The sequence below is a fragment of the Mesoplodon bidens genome, assembly GCF_964165515.1.
Source record: "Mesoplodon bidens genome assembly, chromosome: 2".
In the NCBI taxonomy this organism is placed as follows: Eukaryota; Metazoa; Chordata; class Mammalia; order Artiodactyla; family Ziphiidae; genus Mesoplodon; species Mesoplodon bidens.
The window spans coordinates 49,682,980-49,703,556 of record NC_138177.1 but is presented as its reverse complement, the minus strand read 5'-3'; the positions used below and the strand labels follow the sequence as shown (position 1 = coordinate 49,703,556).

At 40.6% G+C, this 20,577-nt stretch overlaps 1 protein-coding gene and 1 long non-coding RNA gene across 11 annotated transcripts in view; both read right to left on the bottom strand.

The window, feature by feature from the left end:
* SRGAP2 (SLIT-ROBO Rho GTPase activating protein 2) overlaps nt 1-20,577 on the bottom strand; it is a 242,266-nt gene that overhangs the window by 173,978 nt on the left and 47,711 nt on the right. The gene's annotated exons all lie outside the window — the stretch shown is intronic.
* On the bottom strand, nt 18,372-20,508 carry LOC308607345. Its single transcript, XR_014013993.1, has 2 exons — nt 20,164-20,508; nt 18,372-18,703 (listed from the first exon to the last, which is right to left on the bottom strand). It is a non-coding gene; the product is annotated as an uncharacterized lncRNA (long non-coding RNA).

Sequence of the window (20,577 nt, the reverse complement as noted above, 5' to 3'; positions counted from 1 at the left end):
AATTCAGGAAATGACAATCTTCAGAGAAGCAATATATAATTTGAAATGTAACTCAGACTGGGAACAGACTGAATATAAAATTACATACAAATCCTATTTAATTCAAACCACTTCCATGTAACAACTCTTTATTGAGCTCTTACTATGCTCTGTGGAGAAGACAAAAAAATATGGGTCAGAGCCCTGATCAGTCTACAGCACAGCAGGCTCCTATTCAGGCTCCAGGAGGGGACTTTTGGGCAAACCTAGTAGAGGCCCTTGGTTAGGGATAGATGAGAAAGAACTTGCACCTACCTCCAGGTCACTCTTAACGGTTTCTCTGTACCTACTTGCCACCCCCATCCCCAGAGTGGACAAAGAAGAAAGTCAAGTGGGCAAGGCAGAAGCAGGGAGAACTCAGAGGGTTGCCCGCAACGACGAGAAACACATACGTGTTTCTTGATGAGTCTTCTGGCAAGAAGGGTGGTAGAAAGAATCTTTACATCATATTCTTACAATCTTCAAGGGCAGTCATTCACCGAGATTTTTTTTAAACTTTCAGAGTCATTTATAAGCCTGTTTCTCTCCCTTTTCCTCTATCCTGTTCTGAAAAATACATAATTTTCAGTGAGAATAAGGAATAAAAGTACCTCTTGATCTGGGATAAAGGAAAAGATACTGGGGTATCAGAATTGACTGGGTAAAAGGGTGGGGGGAAAAATCATAGAAACTGGGAGCAAGGGAATTCTGCAAAGCTCCCTGCCACACCATGTCTACCTTCCCAAGCCCGACCTCCAATTGTCTTCATAGAAACATATATCTGATATCACAAAAAACACCATCAATTGGAACAGCTCATAAATTCTCATCTCTCAACTTCAGAAGGGTTTTTGTGAAAATGAAAAGTCTCCCCAGAAGCCTGAACTCGGAGGGTCATCAAAACAAGGACAGTTTCTTTTGAGCTTTCACATTGCTCTCCTCAATAGGGGCTGCTCCAGGGTCTGGGTTAGTCTGCGACTGAAGTGATATCAGCCCTCTCTGACACTTATTCCTACTGTCATTATCCGCCAGGAACAAGCACAAGTCCAAAGCCTTCAGGCAAAAGGATTCTCTGGGTCCCAATTCTTCGCTGAAAAATTCAACAGCATGAACAATCTGTATTTCACAACAAAGAGGTTCCACCCTAAAAACGCAAGGACACAGAGGAAAGCCAAGGTGACGGAGCTCGAATGCTGGTAGAAAACACACATCCCCAGATATCTTCTTCCCCCCGTCCAAGAGCAAAAGCTGACCAGGTATAGGGAGGAAAAATTCCTGCAGAGTCTAGTACACACCACTCCTGTCCTTCCTCCCAGAAACCACCCTCCTTGGCAGGTGACCAAAGCCAAATGTCCTCCAGAGACGCACTGCCTTCTCCCATTCTGCAAGGCTTTAAAGCCAAGCTAGGGCCACCTGCTGTTTTCGGGTACACTTATAGCACAGGGTTACAAGTCTCTGACCCCCTGTGTGCCAAATCCCAGACCCTCAGAGATGCAAAAAGTGGAGCGAAGGAGTTTGTGGCTTCAAAGATGGAGAGAAAATGACAGTTTAAAAGAAAAGGTTAAAAGTCTCTCGATAATTATTTTCTTTATTTTGCTCTCCTGTATTTTCCAAAGTGTCTATGATAAACATGTTACTTTCCTAATTAGAAAAGAGGAATAAATGTCACTTAAAATGTTTTGGAAAATCAGCATAAGCACTATCCAGAATGCTCTGAGACAGTCCCGGGGGTGCCCCGTGGAGGGAGGGAAGCAGGAGATGGGAGGCTGAAAGAGAGAGAAAATCCAGTTTTTTTAAAAAAGGAGAAAAGCTAAGGGGTTGGGAAAGGGTGGGAATTTCCTATGATTTAGTGTGCACATTTAGAAAAAACTGAATTTATAACGGAAGGCACCTGGTTAGTGTGCTGCCCAAGAAAAGACTCAAAATAGAGAATCACTATTTCTGGGTATGTTCTAAGAAGACAGATTTCTACCTTGATGTTTTTACCCCTGGGTGTGTCACGGTGTAAGGCCCTGCTAGACTAAAGACTCCTAAAGGCTTAGGGTTTCTCTAATGTCTCAAAAGCTTGCCTCCTGTTTCAGGAGGAGGGTCAGAAACAGCTCTTGGCCACTGCCAAGCAGACAAGTCAGGAGCACCGCCCCCGCCGGTGGTAGAGAGCCCTCAGCTCCCCCTCCATTTCTGCTCTCCTCGTGGCCTCCAGGAACACTAGGGCATGATGGGTTCTTCATCACGAGTCTCCTGAGAGGCTTCTAATGTTAATTCAGTGCTACATGGGCCCGGGCTTGGAGGAAGTGCACACCACAGTGAGGGGAGAGACAGATGCCAATTTCTAACAGAAACATCTGTTGCCTTCCATCTCAGAAAACTCTGCTGGCAGAGAATAGTACAGGAGGATTTTGTCATTGTTGTTACAAAAAAAAAGCTAAAAAGCACACCCCAGAAAAACGGACCAGTCCTATCAGGATACAACCAATCCTCCATGCCTTTTAAGAGAAGGGAACCAAAATCCTCCTTCCTGAACTCTTGGCCATTTTTACCAAAGCCTGAGGGCTATGTCTCTCCCCAGCAAAGGTGCAACGCTGCCTAGTTAGAGCTTGCTAACCAGTCACTGGCCCTGGTCAACGTCTACCATTACTGGCTAAAAACCCAGAATTACAGAAGGGAAGTTTACTTAGTTTCCTCTCCAGGCAAAGGTCTACAGCAGCCCATGGTAAGACCCTGCTAGTGTAGCAGAACCTGGGAACTGAGAAACCCTGAAGAGAAGTTAGATTGTTAACTCAAACAGCAGTCCCCCACCCCACACCCTGGGTGCTCACAAATCTACAGGGGCATTTTTTGGTCACCACAATGATTGAAGAAGTGCTACTGGCATTTAGTCCAAAGGGACAGAGATACACCCAAAATGCCAACAGCATCTTTGCTAAGAATTACTATGGACAGTAGAAGTAGTTTTGTCTTGTTTTGTTTTGTCTTATGTTTTCCTAAAGGGGTATAACATTCACCTGGGGAAACACTTTCCAACAGTAGAAACAGTGCAAAACAGTAAACAATGAGATGTTTCCCTCCTATCCCTGACCCTGCTTTAAAATTCTATACCTCTAAGGAAACACTGTTAATATTGTCTTGTATATCCTTCCAGATATATTCTATGTGTATACAAACATCTGTGTATATTCCCCTCCCCCTTGACTCTCTACCAAGTTTTTTTCATTTAACAGTATATCCTGGAGATTTTTCACATTAGCACTCCACTGGATGGTTGCGCTTTTATTTATTCAACTAGTCCCCTTTTGATGATCCTTGTCATTGTTTCCAAGTGTTTGCCACCATAAGCAATATCATTCTAAATGCAGATATGAGAATATCTATAGAATAAAGTCTAAGAAGGGAATTGCTATGTCAAAGGATATATGTATTTTAAATTCTTTCAGATACCACCCAACCAACAGAGTACAAGTGCCTGCTACCTTGTACCCTGAGAACACAATGTATTAGCAATTTTTTTTCCTAATATGTGAAAAATGATTACATGCTGTAGTTATAATTTAACTTGTATTTCCCTATTATGAGTGAGATCTGGGCATCTTTTCCTGCATCGTATGCTGCAACGTCTTTGTGGCTTTTTGTTTGTTTGAAGCAACAGTTCATGTTCTTTTTTTTTTTTTTTTTGAGTATAATTAATTGCTTTACAATGGTGTGTTAGTTTCTGCTTTATAACAAAGTGAATCAGCTATACATATACATATGTTCCCATATCTCTTCCCTCTTGCATCTCCCTCCCTCCCACCCTCCCTATCCCACCCCTCTAGGTGGTCACAAAGCACCGAGCTGATCTCCCTGTGCTGTGTGGCTGCTTCCCACTAGCTATCTATTTTACATTTGGTAGTATCTTTGCTCATTTTTTCTTTTGGATTCTGACCTCTTTTCACATTTTGTTGACTGTGAGCATTTTATCTATAGAAGAAATTAGCCCTTTGTCATGGGCTGCAAATATTCTTCCCAGTTTATTCTTTTGACTTTATATATTTTTAAATTTATCAATCTTGTCTCAAATAGCTTCTGAATTTTCTGAATCATGCTTAGATTATATTCCATGGTTTTAAAAAGTATTCTCCCATGTTTTAGTATTTTTATGGTTTCATTTTTTCCATGTATATTTTTAGTACATCTAAAATTTACTTTCATATTAAGAAGATAGGGATCCAATAAAATTTTTTTTCTAAATGGCTACCTGGTTGTCTCAAAACCAGTTATTGAAAAATCCATTCCTCTCTCCCATCCCACCAATATGAAATTCCACATTTAATCTATGCTAAATTCCTGTGTGTATTTAGATCTGCTTCTGAATTCTCTATCCTGTTTTTCTAGATTCTATTTTTAATTTGGAGATGGCAAAAACAAACCTAGGGAGCAACCTTGACACATCATAAGGAAAAGGAAATGGCTTCAATAGCCTAGAGACAGTGTTCATATAAATTGGAATTTAAAATCATTCTCTCCAATGACTAAGTTCAATATTGCATGAGACTTTACCCTACAATTTGTCTTTTGTTTATAAACAGTTTATATTTTCAAACGTAGGCCTTTTATTAAAATGTAACATACATATAGAAAAGGACACAACTCAAGTATCCAGCTTAAAGAATTTCCACAAAGGGAACAAAACCACACAACTCGCACTCAGATGGAGAAACAGTGCCCTAGTGCTCCACAACCTCTTTTGCATAGCTTTCTAGTCATTACCCTCCCCAAAGGAGGACCAAGATCCTGATCACTATCACCATAGATTCCTTCTGCGTGCTTTTAAACTTCATATATTATTTTTATATTATATATTGCACATACATAATATATTACATATATAGAAACTTCACATATCATATATGAAGTTCATATTCCATGTAACATATTACATATGTAACGTTATATGTCATATGAAATTTAAAAACAGGCAGAATGAATCTATGGTGAGAGTAATCATATATGTCACTGTATTGTATAAATTGTATAATCGAAATTTGCTAAGAGAGTAGAACTGAAATGTTCTCATCTCCCCACCCGCCTCCAAAAACGATAAAGATGTGAGATGATGAATGTGTTAATTAACTAGATGGGGGGTGGGGGGGATGGTCACCATGTAAACTTGTATCAAATCACCATAATATAGACTTTAAGTATCTTACAATTTTTCATGTCAATTATATGTCAATAAATCTGAAATAAAAATGGAATAAAAATTTTTAAATGGAATCATATACCATGTACTCTTGTTTTCTGCCTCTTTTGTTCAAGAGCGTGATTATGAGATTTACCCATGTTGTTACAGGTACTTCTACTTCATATCAATAACTTATAACTTTATCAATAACTTTTTATCATATATATATAATAACTTCATATAATATATAATAATATAATATAATAAACTTCATATAATAACTTCATATCAATAACTTTTCTTTATCTACTTTCTTATCAATAACTGCAGTAGTATTCCTCTGTGTGAAAACAACACAAATTTATTGTGTTTATATTGTTTTACACCATTTTTACTGTTTCTACTATGCTATATTCATTTTATAGTCTTTTTTTCCTATTTGGGAGGGTAGGTATTTTTGTTCTAGTGGTTATCTTTATACTAATACTTTTTGTAGTGTCCATAGCTCCCTTTTCTCCTTACTTAGCCTCCTACTATTTGGCTTGTCAGCTTTAATGAATCCTTGGACTCCTACCTATTAACTCTGTGACAATCGTATGTCTTCAACGTCCCTTCTCTTCTTCTCCTCATTTTTATTTGGTTTATTTCTATTTGTCAGAATATATGTATAATTTACATACATTATTCTATTATTATTCTGTTCTTATCTCTACCTTTGCTTTTGTCTATCTTTAATTATATTCCGTGAACACTTGGAAGATATTAATCCATTTTTTCTGGTTTCCTATTTTTTTCTTTCCCCAATTGAAAATTCAGCTGTCAGTCCTATTGAGTATCCATTGAATAGGTCTTTTTTTTCCTTTGGTTGCTCTTAAGATTTTCTTTCTGTCTTTGTTTCTTAGGCAGTTTTACCATGATGTGCCCAAAGTGTGCTTTTCTTAATTTATTCTGCATGCTTCAAAGAGCTTCTTGAATGTATAGTTTGAATATTTTGTAGTTTTGGAAAATGACTCAACATTATCCATTTAAATATTGCTTTTATCCTGGTCTCTCTGCCTCTCCTTCTGGGCCTCCAATTACTAGTATGTTAGATGTTTTCCACATGTGGCTCCCTATACCTCTAGTGTCTTTTTTATATTAAAATGAGAATTTTGGTCTCCATGCTTCCTTTGTCTATTTCCTTCTAGTATATCACTAGTTTACTGATTCTTTTTTCAACTACATGAGACTCATTCAATACATTCTTACTTTCATTTATTACATTTTTTAGTTTGATATTTGTCATTTTATCCTGTTTATAGCTTTCAGATCTCTGTCAAAATCATCAAATTTTTTCTTACTCTTAAACATATTTTGCAAAGCTATTTTTTAATCCATGTCTGATAGCTCCATTATTTGGATCCTCTGTGAATGCTTCTATTGTCTGTTATTTCTCTTGTTTTCAAATCATATTTTCAAACCTTATATATCTGCTTGTTTTTTATTGTCTACTGAATATTTTATATGAAAGAATTATAGAAATAATTTAAGGCACAGCCATCCAATCAGGATCCTTAATCCAATTAGGCAGTTAGAGGGTATGAAGCTGGGCCTCAGTCCCTGGGAGGGCTAGTCAATTTCTAGTTCATGCTTAATTCTAAAATTCAGCACTTCAGAGTATCAACCCAAAGCTCAAGATACTTACTAGAGCCCACTCTCCTTGGCAGGTCCTGAATACAATTTTTTACTCCTAGCCCTATAAGTAAAAGTTGTGCTAGGTTTCCAGCCTCTCAGCTGCATCTTCCAGATGCCCCTAGAAGAAAAGCTGCTCCAGGGCCACTCTGAGTTTTCCTCTTCTCCAGGATCTTGACCCCATAATGTCTTACTACTTTGTTGGCTCTCCATGACTTCAAACAGATTTTTAAAATTCTGTCCTATTTGTTGGTTGTTCTATGTGGAATTACCTTGTCCATGATATGCAGAAGCGCTCCAATGAAGAAGCCTGGAGGCTGAAAGTGCAGAGCTGGTGAGTAACTTAATGATGTCATCAGGGATTCAGGGCTTCATTTGTTATTCTTTAGTGAATTAGCATGGCACTTTGTATGGCAACTAAATTTCCAGGCATCACATCATATTTCAAGCAATAAAAAGCATGGAGCATGAAAGAAATGTGCCACACCAGCCAGGTCTATTTCTCTTTCCAAATATTCTTTAATATATAAGAATTTTCTCCCTTTGGGTTCTTTTTGTTCTATTCATAATAAGTCACCTTCTCTTTTGTAACAGGAGACTATGGACAAGTCACATAACCTCTCCAGGCCTCAGTTTCTGTCAAATGAGTGACTTGAACTAGATGATCCCTAAGTTCTCTCCAGCTTGAACATTTTTAGAGTCTATTAACTTTCTTGTCTTATTAGGAGAAAAGTAGAAAAAAATTAGGGGATTTACCTATTTAGGAGATAAGAACCAGAGTCTGAAGATACAGAATGTCCAGAGCTTTATCCCCTACGTAGAAAAGGTCCCAGGTTAAGTTAAAGCAACATACTAAATCCTAGATTTAAAAATTAGGTTGGAAAGAAGGAAATATGTTCACTTTATGAAAAATAATTCCAATCGTCTATCAGGTCTTGTTATAATGTTTTCCTAATACCTTTAAATTATTATTGATTTACAGTCATTCAATTTGCACACAACTTTCAAAAACATCTCTAAGCTCTTTTTGTTCATGCCCAAGGACTATTATTTTATTATTATTTTCCTAAAGCAGACCAACACTCCTTGGCTTGTGTATCACCAAGAATATTAGACATTCCTTCCTTTTTGGTATTTCTCTGACCACCCTTCTATGACTTTCGGAGCAATTTTTGGAGTGTTTCTCAAGCCCAACCCAAAACTTCAGCTATCAATGCGCATTCAAAGGAAACATCTTTAAACTTCCAACTTGAATTTTTATATTTTTACTTCTTTAGAGATGGACTGTTGAGAGATTCTATATATTTAGTTAAAAGAAATATGAAGATTCCTTCATTTTTCCCACCCTTCCTCACATTCCTCATAACCAATCCCCCCACCAAAAAGGGGGTATAATTTGCCTACATTATGTCAGATATTTCAGCTTTATTTTCACCATGGGAAAAGCATTAAACTCAGCTGAATTATTCATGGACCCTAGGTAACATGATAGTTGTTTTTGGCCTTAGGCTTCAATACTTTCAGCCTTGCAACTCATTTTAGGATTTCTGAATGGGGCTAACAAAGGACTTTGCTATACACATCATTAAATTGCTGGCATGTGTCCTGGCACAGAAATTTACACTGCATCAACATACCCATATATTTGCAAGGATGCAGGGTAGTTCTTACTTTTATCCATTTTTTCCTACTTCCCTGAAGTTTCACCCAGATGGGATTTTCAGAGCATATGCCAATGTGAGATGACTGAAATATTCAAGATGGAAAAAAAAAGGTCTGGGGTCCAGCTTAGAGATTCTCAGTCTACCTCTGAGGATGATCATAAGACTAGTTTGACTGATGAAGGGCAAACATCACCATGCAAAACCCTCTGGATTCCTTTGCATTGAGATTGCAAAAGCATTTTTCTGAATTAGCTCATAGAATTCAGCAGTCCATACTCACCTAATGCCCAGTCGTTTACTGAATCGTTCTTCTTTTAACTGTCATTTAAACATGCCTCCTCTCCTGACCTTCCTCCATTCTGATTGCTCTGGTTTGTCCCAAAGAAAAGAGAGAAAAGAAAAGCAGACAAAGCTCTCCTTCCCCATTACAACACCCAAGCACCACTTTTCTCACTTCTTCACACCAAAGTAGAATAGGTGTTGCCCACTCTTGTACCAAGAGATTTCTTCCAGTCCTATGGTCACATAAAATAAATCGCTGCCAGTTGGCAATGGAACCAATGTCCCTCAACAACCAGACCTGAGCTCTATCCCTATGCTTCTTTCAGAAAAACTATAACCAGTCTCAAAACTTTCATTGGGGACATTTATGGAAATTTTAAGGAAGTATTTCATCATCCTATTTTCTTTCAAAATTGTATTAGGTAAGATATAAGGAATATGCACCCATCTCTGTTCTACTTCTCCTCAGGATAAGAGCCAGGTTAACACTACTAAACTGGACCAGTGTCCACCAAGCAACCAGATGTCACGTCAGGACAGTCTGACTGCTGAAAATGGGTGCTCTCTGCGAGGGACTTAACACAACACATAAACAAAACTCAGATTTCATCTCCCAGTAAACCCAGTGGGATACTAATGAGTTTTCAAAGATGAAAAGCAAACTGATATCACTCTTGGCTGTCATTTTATTTTGGAATATACTAGCTGTTTAATTTTGTCACAATGCTACCGAGTAATATGACAAATTTCTCTCTTACTTTTAGTGTTATTTTTTTTCCAAGGCAATTGAAACTACTGTGGAAGCACCCAGAGTCTTAAGAATATCAGGAACTATTAAAGAACATTAACAAGAGCTCTGGCGGGGGGTGGGGGGTGGGGGTGGTTCCCATTTCCTTCTCATGACATCTTTGCTCTCTGGAGACTTGTCTATCACATGACCTCATTTATTTTCTTTCATAGCATCTATCTCAACTTGTAATTATCTTTATTCATTTGTTTACTTATTTACTGTCTGCTTCCCTCACAGAATGTAAGCTCCATGAGGGAAGAGGTTTGTCTGTCTTGTTCACTGTTATATCCCAACCTAATAGTGCCCAGCCTGCAGCAAATACTCAAAAAATACACGTTAAGTAAATACTGAAGCAGTGATGATGGGCTGGGTTCTGCTGTGTAACAAACATCCCTCAAATCTCAGTGGCTTGACACAACAAAAGCTCATTTCTTGCTTATATTGTGTGTCCAACATGAATTAAAAGGGGAGAATATGTCCATTGCTGTAGTTCAAGGACGCAGACTGACAGAGGCTCTACCTGGTCACAAATTTTCATATCACTGAGGCAGGAAAAAAGAACACTGCTTTGTCTCATACTGACAATTGCTTCTGCTCAGAAATACCATGTATGGCCACATTTGCTGGCCAAAGCAAGTCACACGGCCACATCTAACTTCACAGGGAAAAAGAAAAGTGGATATGAGCACTGGAAGCCTATGGAGAATTAAATAGCACATCTAGACTCATGCTGTTGTAAGGGGTTCACTGGGTCCATTCCTCTGTGTCTGGGCAAGGTTGCAAATAGAAGAAGGTAACAGATGTACTAAAGAATCAAACTAACAATGGACATTACATACATCATACCAAAAAGCTTTTCACAATCAGTTATCGACTGATATTACCGGAAAAGCCTTTATAAAAAGAAAATATGTCTTAATTGCCCAATCAAGAGGAAATACCTGTATTCATCATGTCATTTACCTCAGGAACAAACTAAATGATCACGATGCATTCGGTACTCATGCTCTTTGTAACTGGAAGTCCCCCCTTCTTGGGGACTGATAACCAACAGCAGGAAAAGGTGTAACAGTTTGATGTCATGTTTTCAGATGACAAAAAAAAAAAAAACTCACTGAAATCCCATTCATAGATTTTTTTTTTTTAATCCAAGTAATACCTGTGAACAAAAGCAGTAAACTGGCAGCAGCATTTAAACCCACAAAGACAACCCCTACCCCATTATCGCGGAAGGCCCACACAACGTTCTGACCCACGTACAGAACTTTCCCTAGAGCTCGTCTTTTGGTATTTCCTGCCAATATAAAGCGTGATTTCATTCCTGCTAGACGGGCCTTTTTTTATCTCCACCAGTCAGACTCTCACAGTGAGATAACCTCCAGTCACAACTCTCTCTCCAAATGAATTCCCAAGTTGCCATGGTAACTAACACCTTCCTCCCAACTGTCAATATGTTTCCCAGTCTTAAAGGCAGCCCTCTTGATTTACTGCCAGAAGTACCAGTCTCCTCATGCAAGAGAAAGTACCTTCCTTCTCTCCAAATCTATAAAAGAGCCCCTTTAGAAGACTCTCTGCTAATACTAGTAGCAGCCCCCATCTATTAGAGCCTACTTGTATCTATTATCTCATTTAATCATTTTTTTAAAAAGTTCTGCAGAGTAGATATCATTCTCCTTATTTTACACATGAAAATAATTATAAATCAAAGGTTATATAATTTAGCCAAAGGGCATACTAGGATTTGAACACAAAATTCTCTGACCAGACTGTCTCTGAGGCATCTTCCCCGGGCTCAGCCCTTCTCCAGCTCAGAGGAGCATCCTTACCTGTCTGGTTCTCTCAGCCCTACCTCTGCTCCTTTTTCCAAAAGGACTTTCTACATTCCAAGACAGTTTAGTTTGCTTTAATATTAACACAACACTACTCCAAATCCAATGGCACTTTAAGGTGTGTTAATGCTGATGAACCACTGAGAAAGAAAAGGCCTCATTCTTCTGCTGTCTCCTACTCCAAGGGCTTTGGTGGGCACGAACCAGATAATGGGTGTTAAGTGTTTTGTACTGAGAATGAAGGTACAAGATCAATACCCCAAAGATGTTAAGGCCTCCACGATGTGACCAGGTGCCAAGGAATGTCCATAAGGGTGGAACTGCAGCCAAGTCTCCTGGATTTGCTTCCTTTGGTTCCTCTGAAAGCCCCTCTCCACCATGTGACCCAAATCCCCACTCTTCTCCCCTAAACACAAATTGAGGGACACACAAAGCAAGCACTGTACTTACTTCTTAACTGATCCGTCCCCTCCCCCATGCCCAACACACAGGCAGACTATGTTAGCCTTGTAAATAAGAGCCGAACACTTACCGTCCCACAGTTATTTTTCCAGTCTGCCTTTTTTTAACCACTCACCTGGCAGAAACTGTTATTCCCCTGGCCAGCAGTTATTTGTAAAAGGGGTCTGCCTCCTTATTTTCACACCAAAGATACTAGTTCCTTAGCAGAAAGGGGAATATTCCAAATAAGAAATTAGCAAGTCACCTAGAAACTCCACCCACTCCACGGAGGCACACAAACAAGAGAGTTAACTCAATTTGTTGTCTATAATAAACAGGACGCTCTACCCACCACAGAGCCCCAGAGGTTGGTACGGAATGACTCATCCCAAGTAGTAATGGTTACAATGGCCCAGTTCCCTATTTTGTAAAGCGATGCACTGAAATTCAGAAAGTGCTCCTCCCCCACCCCATCTTCCCTTGCATACTTCTGCGTATCAATCCATTAACAATCCGAAGAGTAATTTATCTTATTCGCTATTATCCTGTTAAATTGCTCTACCGCCACAGCAGTAATTGCACTGATCAGTGGTTCAGACTTCTTGAGCAAAAGGCCTTAAATAGGTTTCATTATTAAAATTTCCCAAGGTTTTATTATTAAAATAAACCTGAGATAAAGCAGTATGCCTCCATGGAGCAGTCATACTAATGATTTTAGGGTTAGGAAGGGATGTCGGTCCCATCATCAATGTCTCACTCATGAATACCAGGAATTGGGAATTTATCAACCAATAAAACCAACCGGCATTCTAAGAATGAGAAATAAAAATCTCATTTTAAGTAGCACATGCGGTGCTGTGTAATCCTTTAAAAGGCTGCCTTTGTTCACTGAGGTAGTGCCTGTAACAGCACACACTGGAAACAATGCAAGCGTCCATTTCTAAGGGACTGGTTCAGTAAACTAGGAGGTGGCCATACACACAGTGGAATACTATGCAGCTCTGAGAAAAGAATGAGGAAGCTCCTTCTGTACCAACATGGAAAGATCCCCGAGACATACTGTTAAGGACAGAAAGCAAGTTACAGAACGGATTATAAAACATGATGCCTTCATCATGAAAAAATCTACAAATAACAAATGTTGGAGGTTTGGAGAAAAAGGAACCCTCCTACTGTTGGTGGGAATGTAAACTGATGCAGCCACTATGGAAAACAGTATGGAGGTTCTTCAGAAAACTAAAAATAGAATTACTATATGATCCAGCAATCCCACCCCTAGGCATGTATCTGGACAAAACTGTAATTCAAAAAGATACATGCACCCTTATGTTCATAGCAGCACTATCCACAGTAGTCAGAACATGGAAACAACCTAAATTCCTTTGACAGATGAATGGATAAAGAAGATGTGGTACATATATAAATGGAATATTTCTCAGCCATTAAAAAGAATGAAATAATGCCATTTGCAGCAACATGGATGCAACTAGAGATTATCATACTAAGTGAAGCAAGTCAGAAAGAGAAAGACAAATACCATATGATATCACTCATACGTGGAATCTAAAATATGACACAAATGAACCTATCTATGAAGCAGAAACAGACACACAGACATAGAGAACAGACTTGTGGTTGCCAAGGCGAGGGGAGGGCTGGAATGGGAGTTTGGGGTTAGTAATTGAAAACTATTACCTATAGAATGGATGGACAACAAGGTCCTACTGTATAGCACAGGGAACTATTTCCAATGTCCTGGGATAAACCATAATGGAAAAGAATATGAAAAATAATGTATATATATATATATATATATATATATATATATATATATATATATATATATATATGTATAACTGAGTCACCTTGCTGTACAGCAGAAATTAACACAACATTGTAAATCAACTATACTTCAATAAAAAAAAATTCAATGACAGCAAAGAACAAAAAAATAAAATAAAATAATAACTTGTTGCCTTTTGTACAAAAGAATAGGAGGGAAATAAGGATATATACTCCTATTTGCTTGTATTTACATAAAGAAATACTATACTGATATATAAGAAACTACTGAGTGGCATGTAGTAAGGGGCAGGGGGGTCTATTGGGCGGACCAGAGCTGAGATGGAAGCGATTTTTCTCAACATATACATTTAAAAATAACTTTCCATGTCTTTAATTTATATTTACTACGTATTAATTTGGCAGTAAGGGTTAGAAGGCTCTGTTGCCTCCACTTTGGGGTCAAATAACCAGGCTTCAGACTTCTTACCTGGGCCTGCTTGGAGTCACTAACGTCAGGGCAGTAATAATTTAGGTGAGAGGAGTAACAAGACTATTACTTGACTGTCTCCTTAGGGAAGGAGAAACCGATAAAACATGAGAGCCCATAAAAATCTGAACATTATACTTAAGACTCGGTTAACTCAGCCTCCTAAAATGTGCAAAAACAACAGAAACGTGACACTACACTAAAAACGGGGTTGTGGGGAGAACCGGGTAGAGAGTGGCCTTCCTCTTTTCACAATTGTGATTTTATTCTTGGGTTTTCATAATGGACTTTTGTGAAGAGGGGAGATTTACATCCAAGTCTAGGATTACAACTATCTTAAGGCCACTTTCAATACAAGTGCTTTTTTATGAATCGCTTCTGTGGTTTCCCTACCCCAAACAAGAAGAAAGAAGGGAGAAATAGAGGGGCACGTCAGGGGTTTATCTAGCTTTGTGGGTTAAGAGGATTGGCACCAAAATGAATAAAATTCAAACAATTGTCTAACCCTGGTGTCAGAGAGTTCTTACTTTAACAAAACTCCTAGGCCAGCTAAGACCTTCCTACCTATCCAGATCCTCAACAAGATAAATGCAGACACGAATCAACCGCAGAGTTAAAAGGCCACAGATGTTCCCGTGTTAGCAGGGAGTCTGGGAAGGAAGAGCCCCCAGAGCTGCCCCAGTCACCCCACTTAAGGGAAAGAGGTTGGCATCCAGGAGAGTGAGTAAGGCAAGCCCTCATGGGAGCCTGCCAGTCTCCACAGAAAAAACATCCTGTAGTCACGAGACGACCAGACTAACGGATGCAAACTGTCCAGACAGCTAGTGTAGCTTTGCCTCCTCTCTAGATCCAAGTCTGTAGAGGAAATAAATGCCATGAGCTCTAGTTCTGCCCTCCTCTTCTTGGGAGAGTCTGCATTAGCTAATGACTCCAACATGCCTGTCACCACCAGTTGAGTCTCATGCCACTGAGCTCCAGACCTCTTTCAACTATCTTTTGGACATCATTACCTGGACGTCCTGGGTGCCCCATGTCCTTCTCCCTGGCAACATATGCCCTTTCTATCCACTCTCCCTGCCTCAGTTAATGGCAGTGCCATGCACCAAGATACCTAACCCAGAGAGCTGAAGGGTATCCTATACACTCCTCCTGCCTTGCCCCTACTTCTATCCACTCATCAGCAAGGAGCTCTACTGATTTTTTAACCTCCTAAATATCTCTCAGATCCTTGCTTCCTTTTTATTTGCACTGTCACTGCCTTAATCTGTACCTCATCATTCATTCAACAATATTTAGAGAGGATAGATAAGAGTTAGGTGCTTTTAAACAGAATAAAAGCAGAATGACCTCTGCCTTCCGGTGTTCAACATCTAGTAATTTCTTATCTGAACTATTCAGATATACTCTTTCTCCTACCATTCATTCTCTACATAGCACCCAGAGTGTCTTCTCAAAACTTAAATAGATCATTTAATTCAGAGGTCAGCAAACTTTTTCTATAAAGGGTCAGATAGTAAATATTTAAGCCTTCTGGGCCGTATGTTCTCTGTCACAGCTACTCAGCTCTGCTCTTGTAATGTAAAAACAGCCATAGGCAATTTGTAAACCAATGGCCGCGATTGTGTTCCAATATGCTTTATTTACGAAAACAGGCGGCAGGCCAGATTTGACCCATGGGCCATATTTTGCCAATCTCTGACTTAATTAATTGTAGTGCTTCTCACTCCACTGGAATGAATCTGAATTCCTTCCCATGTCCCACAAGGCCCTCCAACCTCACCTCAGTACCACTTGCCCTTCTTTCTATGCTCCAGCCCCCCAGATCTTCTTTATGGCCCTCAAACACTGTGCCAATATGTTCCCATCTCAGGGTCCCTGCCCCTGCTGTTCATCCCAACAGGATCACTCTTCCCCACATCTTCCTGTAGCTGCCTCAGCTCCAATGTCACCTCCTCAGAGAGGCTCTCACTAACTAACCCAATAGGTCAGCACCTACCCTGATGCTCATTCTAACTTCCATTTATTTATTTTCTATTTATTTTCTTCAAATTACATATCACCATCTGAAAAATATCATTCATACTGTCTGTCTACACGACCTCACACCACCACTAGAATATAGGCTCCCTGAGGGCACAGACTGTCTGATTTGTTCACCCCTAGGTTCCCAGCACCTAGAACTACACCTAGGACTAAGCAGGGGCTCGATAAACATCTATCGTCTGAACTGTTATTGCCTCCAGCCTCACCCCCTCTAAATCACTTTATCCTCACTGCCACTAGTGATCTTTCTAAAATATAAACTGAATCATGTCACTCCCCTGCTTAAAATAATCCCATGGTTCCCAACTGGCTTTAGGATACACATGTAAAGTATGTGGCAAGACTACTATAGCTTTTCTTGTACCTTCTGATGCTTTCCCGTTAGACTGTGAGCTCCAGGTGGCAAGGACCATGTCTTGTTCATCTTTTCATTTCAGGTGCCCCAGCAGAGTGCCAGGAACTCTGCAGGCGCTCCATAAATGTAGAATGAAACTGATCAATCAAAAGGGGCATAGCAACTAGTACAAGGCTAAATTAAAATGTGATAACTCAATAAATACCATATTTAAAGCCAGTGAAGCAAGATTTTGTACAAAACTCTTCCTTTTCTTTCTTTGTAAGCAACCTGGGCAGGGGTTATGCTTACAATTCTGAATCTAGCTTTGGATTTTGTCATCCAGATTCTACCTGGCAGGCAGCCACCCGCTGTTTTCTAAAAGAATGGTAGGAGGAGGCAAAGAGAGAAGTAAAGCAAATCTATCTATGCTGTTTTCCTGTGAGCAGCTCTGGTAAAAGGGTTAGGAAAGGTGACATAACACCTGAGCTAAAATGCAACTCAGGGAGTCTCCATGAATTCCAAATGTCCACATTCTCTCTGTCATCTATTAGCAAAGAAAACCCAATGCTGGCTGTTTTACTTTATAAAATAACCCAAGACGTTTGGGGAATTTCTGCAGAACTGTCTTACCAACAGAATGGAAATTGTTACTTCTAGAAGAATTTCCATTAGCCCTTTGAAATCCTTCAACATTCATTAAGGCCAAGGAGTTTTCACCTAATGCAATCTGATGGGTGCGAGAACAGAGTCATTCTAGGGAATACAGGCTCCCAAATTGTTCATCTGGGAAGCAGGGAGGGAATTTATTACTCAGAATCAAAGGGAAATGAAAAGAGGCCAACCCAGAATGTTAGTACTGTCTTTCTCAGGTGGGGGATTGAGTTCCAGAGTCATTCTGTTCCCTTCATATGGCCTCCTTACTTAGCATCTAAAAGCTTCGGGTCCTAGACGCTGCCAGCTAGGTTCTCTTCTAATATGATAGAATCTGCTTCAGCAAAGCCATCTCCAGACTCCAGAAATGATAGGCTATAAATTACTGAATCTCCCACCGGATATAATGAAGTGCAAGTTACTGCAGTCCTGAGCAAGCACGAAGCAGGGCTAGATCTGGGCTTACTTCATTTTGAGCCTGGCTCCTTACTACTCACCAGTGGGTCCTGTTGCAGAACCCAAGTAGGGGATGGGAGGGAACAAGGCTCCTGGGTTTCTCAATCCTAATGTCTGCTTCTCTTCAACATTTATGGTCTCCATGTAAACAAGCGAAACGAAAATAACAGAACAAGTAAACCTTACACACAGAACCTCCAGAGATTCACAAAACTGCATTCAAGGTACACAGTCAACCTTGAAGATAACTAATTGACTTTCCTCTGAAGTTAAGTACAAGCGATCTGTTAGACTTGGAACCATTCAAAATTCCTGTCAAGGATCTGCCAGTATGGGAGCCAAGAACCAACCGTTCAAATAGGCCCCGCTGCCCAGCCTCTTTTCAAGGCCATCTCCTCATACTGTCCCATTTAACAAAACTGTAGCCCATTACCTATCCTCAAATCCCTTTGCCAATGGTACAGAGCCAGAACATCCTACTCCCTGGATGAAAATCAACAGGATAACCTACCAAACGCCACTCAGAAGGTGCTGAAACGCACAGATTACAAGAGTAAAGAAAAAGTTGAGAATAAGTCAGCCAGGTATGTGCTGTGCCAACAGCACCCTCTAACCCCCGCCCCCACTCTGCCTAAACCCAGCCGGGTTGACACTCACCTCATGAGACAGACCTATAGGTTCTCAAACTGAAACAGGAACACCTGAGCTGGTTCTTCAGCACCCAAGAAGCAGCAGTAAATCTTTAAAGACCTGATAAGATTTTTTTTTAAATAAATTTATTTATTTATATATTTCTTTTTGGCTGCGTTGGGTCTTCGTTGCTGTGCGCGGGCTTTCCTCAGTTGCGGCGCGCGGGGGCTACTCTTGGTTGCAGTGTGTGGGCTTCTCATTGCGGTGGCGTCTCTCGTTGCGGAGCACGGGCTCTAGGCGCACGGGCTTCGGTAGTTGTGGCACGTGGGCTCAGTAGTTGTGGCGCACGGGCTTAGTTGCTCCGCGGCATGTGGGATCTTCCCGAACCAGGTCTTGAACCCGTGTCCCCTGCATTGGCAGGCGGATTCTTAACCACTGCACCACCAGGGAAGTCCCAAGACCTGATAAGATTTTGATGAGGAAAGGGAGAGTTTCAGATGAATGGAATGCTGGAAACGGGTAGAACACAAGGCCCACAGGGGCAGAAGTTAAGCTGAGCCCAGATAGAATCTTGCTTACAGGGTAGAAGGCATGGGCTGGGGCAACTATTCTAGCCTGGGATGTTGGCCCCAGTGAGAACAGCTTGGCAGTCCAAGGCACAGCATACATAGCACTAGCAAAATTCAGGGTGATTGAAGCAAAAGTGTCAGAACAAGGGAATAGAACACCAGATCCTCAGAGATGAATCCTTACCAGAGTGAGACAGAACTCCACAGTGGGTGACTATTGATCTGTTGATTCCCAGCAAGAACCTCACACTGGCTACGAGCAGGGGAGCAGGCTATAGTCCCCGAGGAGAAGGTTGACAGTTGACAAAAGTAATTTAGCCCTAGAGCCCGGACTGTGTTCTCTACCAAAAGAAATCAAGGCCCCCAGGAGAAATGGTTGATTCCACATCTGGTGCAGGATATACAGCCTGGAACATCTTGTGCCAGAAAGCAAGGAAGCTATCAAAGTTCAATGGGGTCATGTCAAAAGAACATGGGATAAACTTGAAGGGATATCCACTGACCTAAGATGAGACAGTGTGAGCATCCAAAACAATTAATGAATAATGAATGCAATGGGTTGAAGCACATCGATAACATAATAAATCTGTGAGTTCATAATAACATTTAAAAAAACAAAAAAAATTGTTGGTCACCACTGGAAATTACTAGGTCACTAACTCATTATTCTGAAAAGTGATTTTAAAAGGTAGATGGGGTGGGGAGTTAAGTAATTATTTAGCCTTTCCTGTATAACAGTAAATGTTTAAGGGGTCTGGGGAAGATGAAACCAATTTGGCAAAATGGGGATAACTGTTTTATCTGGGTGCTGGGTAAATGGAGACTCATTAAATTTCTTGTGTGTATATTTGAACCCTCTCCCCGCCACCACCACCACCACCAAAAACAGAGCAATTCAGAACTTGAGTCAAGCAGCTTGGGGTTTAGGCAAGGTCTCTGCCTCTAAGAGAGACCAGGATACGAGCGGCAATTTTAGCCCTAATGGGCTGAGCCAACTAGAGGGATGTGGGGAGTTACAGGGGCGTCATGGCACCCAGCCCTTGATCTAGAATCCCAGATCCCAGGTCTAGTTGGCAGCACGGTTTACCAGGTGGTGGATCTGAGGCTGCTTATAGAACTTACTTTTCAGTCATCATTGGCTCAGGAACTAAAAAGGAACCTGCTTTTGAAAATGGAGCCCTTAAATAAATTCAACCAAGAGGAGCTGGGGAAATTATAGGCTGAGGAAGCGGGCAACGGCTAGCAGAGAATTATGCATAGAATAATGGTAAAAGTCACATTGACTCCTGTAGTCTGGACTCCTTCACCAACAAGAAAGAAACAAAAAAAGACCTATCACTCCCCCAACTCACCCTATCCGCATCTCAAGAGCCACCCACGACAGCACCAGAGGCAGCAGAACGAAGATGACGTTCTCCCACTGGTCCAGCCGAGAGTGTCCAGACAGAAGACGGGCCTCAGCAGCTCAGAACGCCCCGCCCTAACCGCCACTCAAGTAACCAGCTGGGAAAGCATTCAGAAAACCCGCATCCTGACACACCACTGCCAAACAACTTAAACAGCAAGCAGAGAACAAACCGTCTAAACAGCAATGCTGGCTGCCAGGAAAAGTTTTGTAGGGACAATGAGTAGAGGAAAAGCAGACCCTTCAGGGCCCCCTAAGACCCGGTCTCTTAGCTTCAGCACTTTCAAATGCGGAATCCATCTGCCTCTGGGGCCCGAGGAGCCTCACAGGCAGGTTGTCTCCTTCCATCTCCTCCAAGATA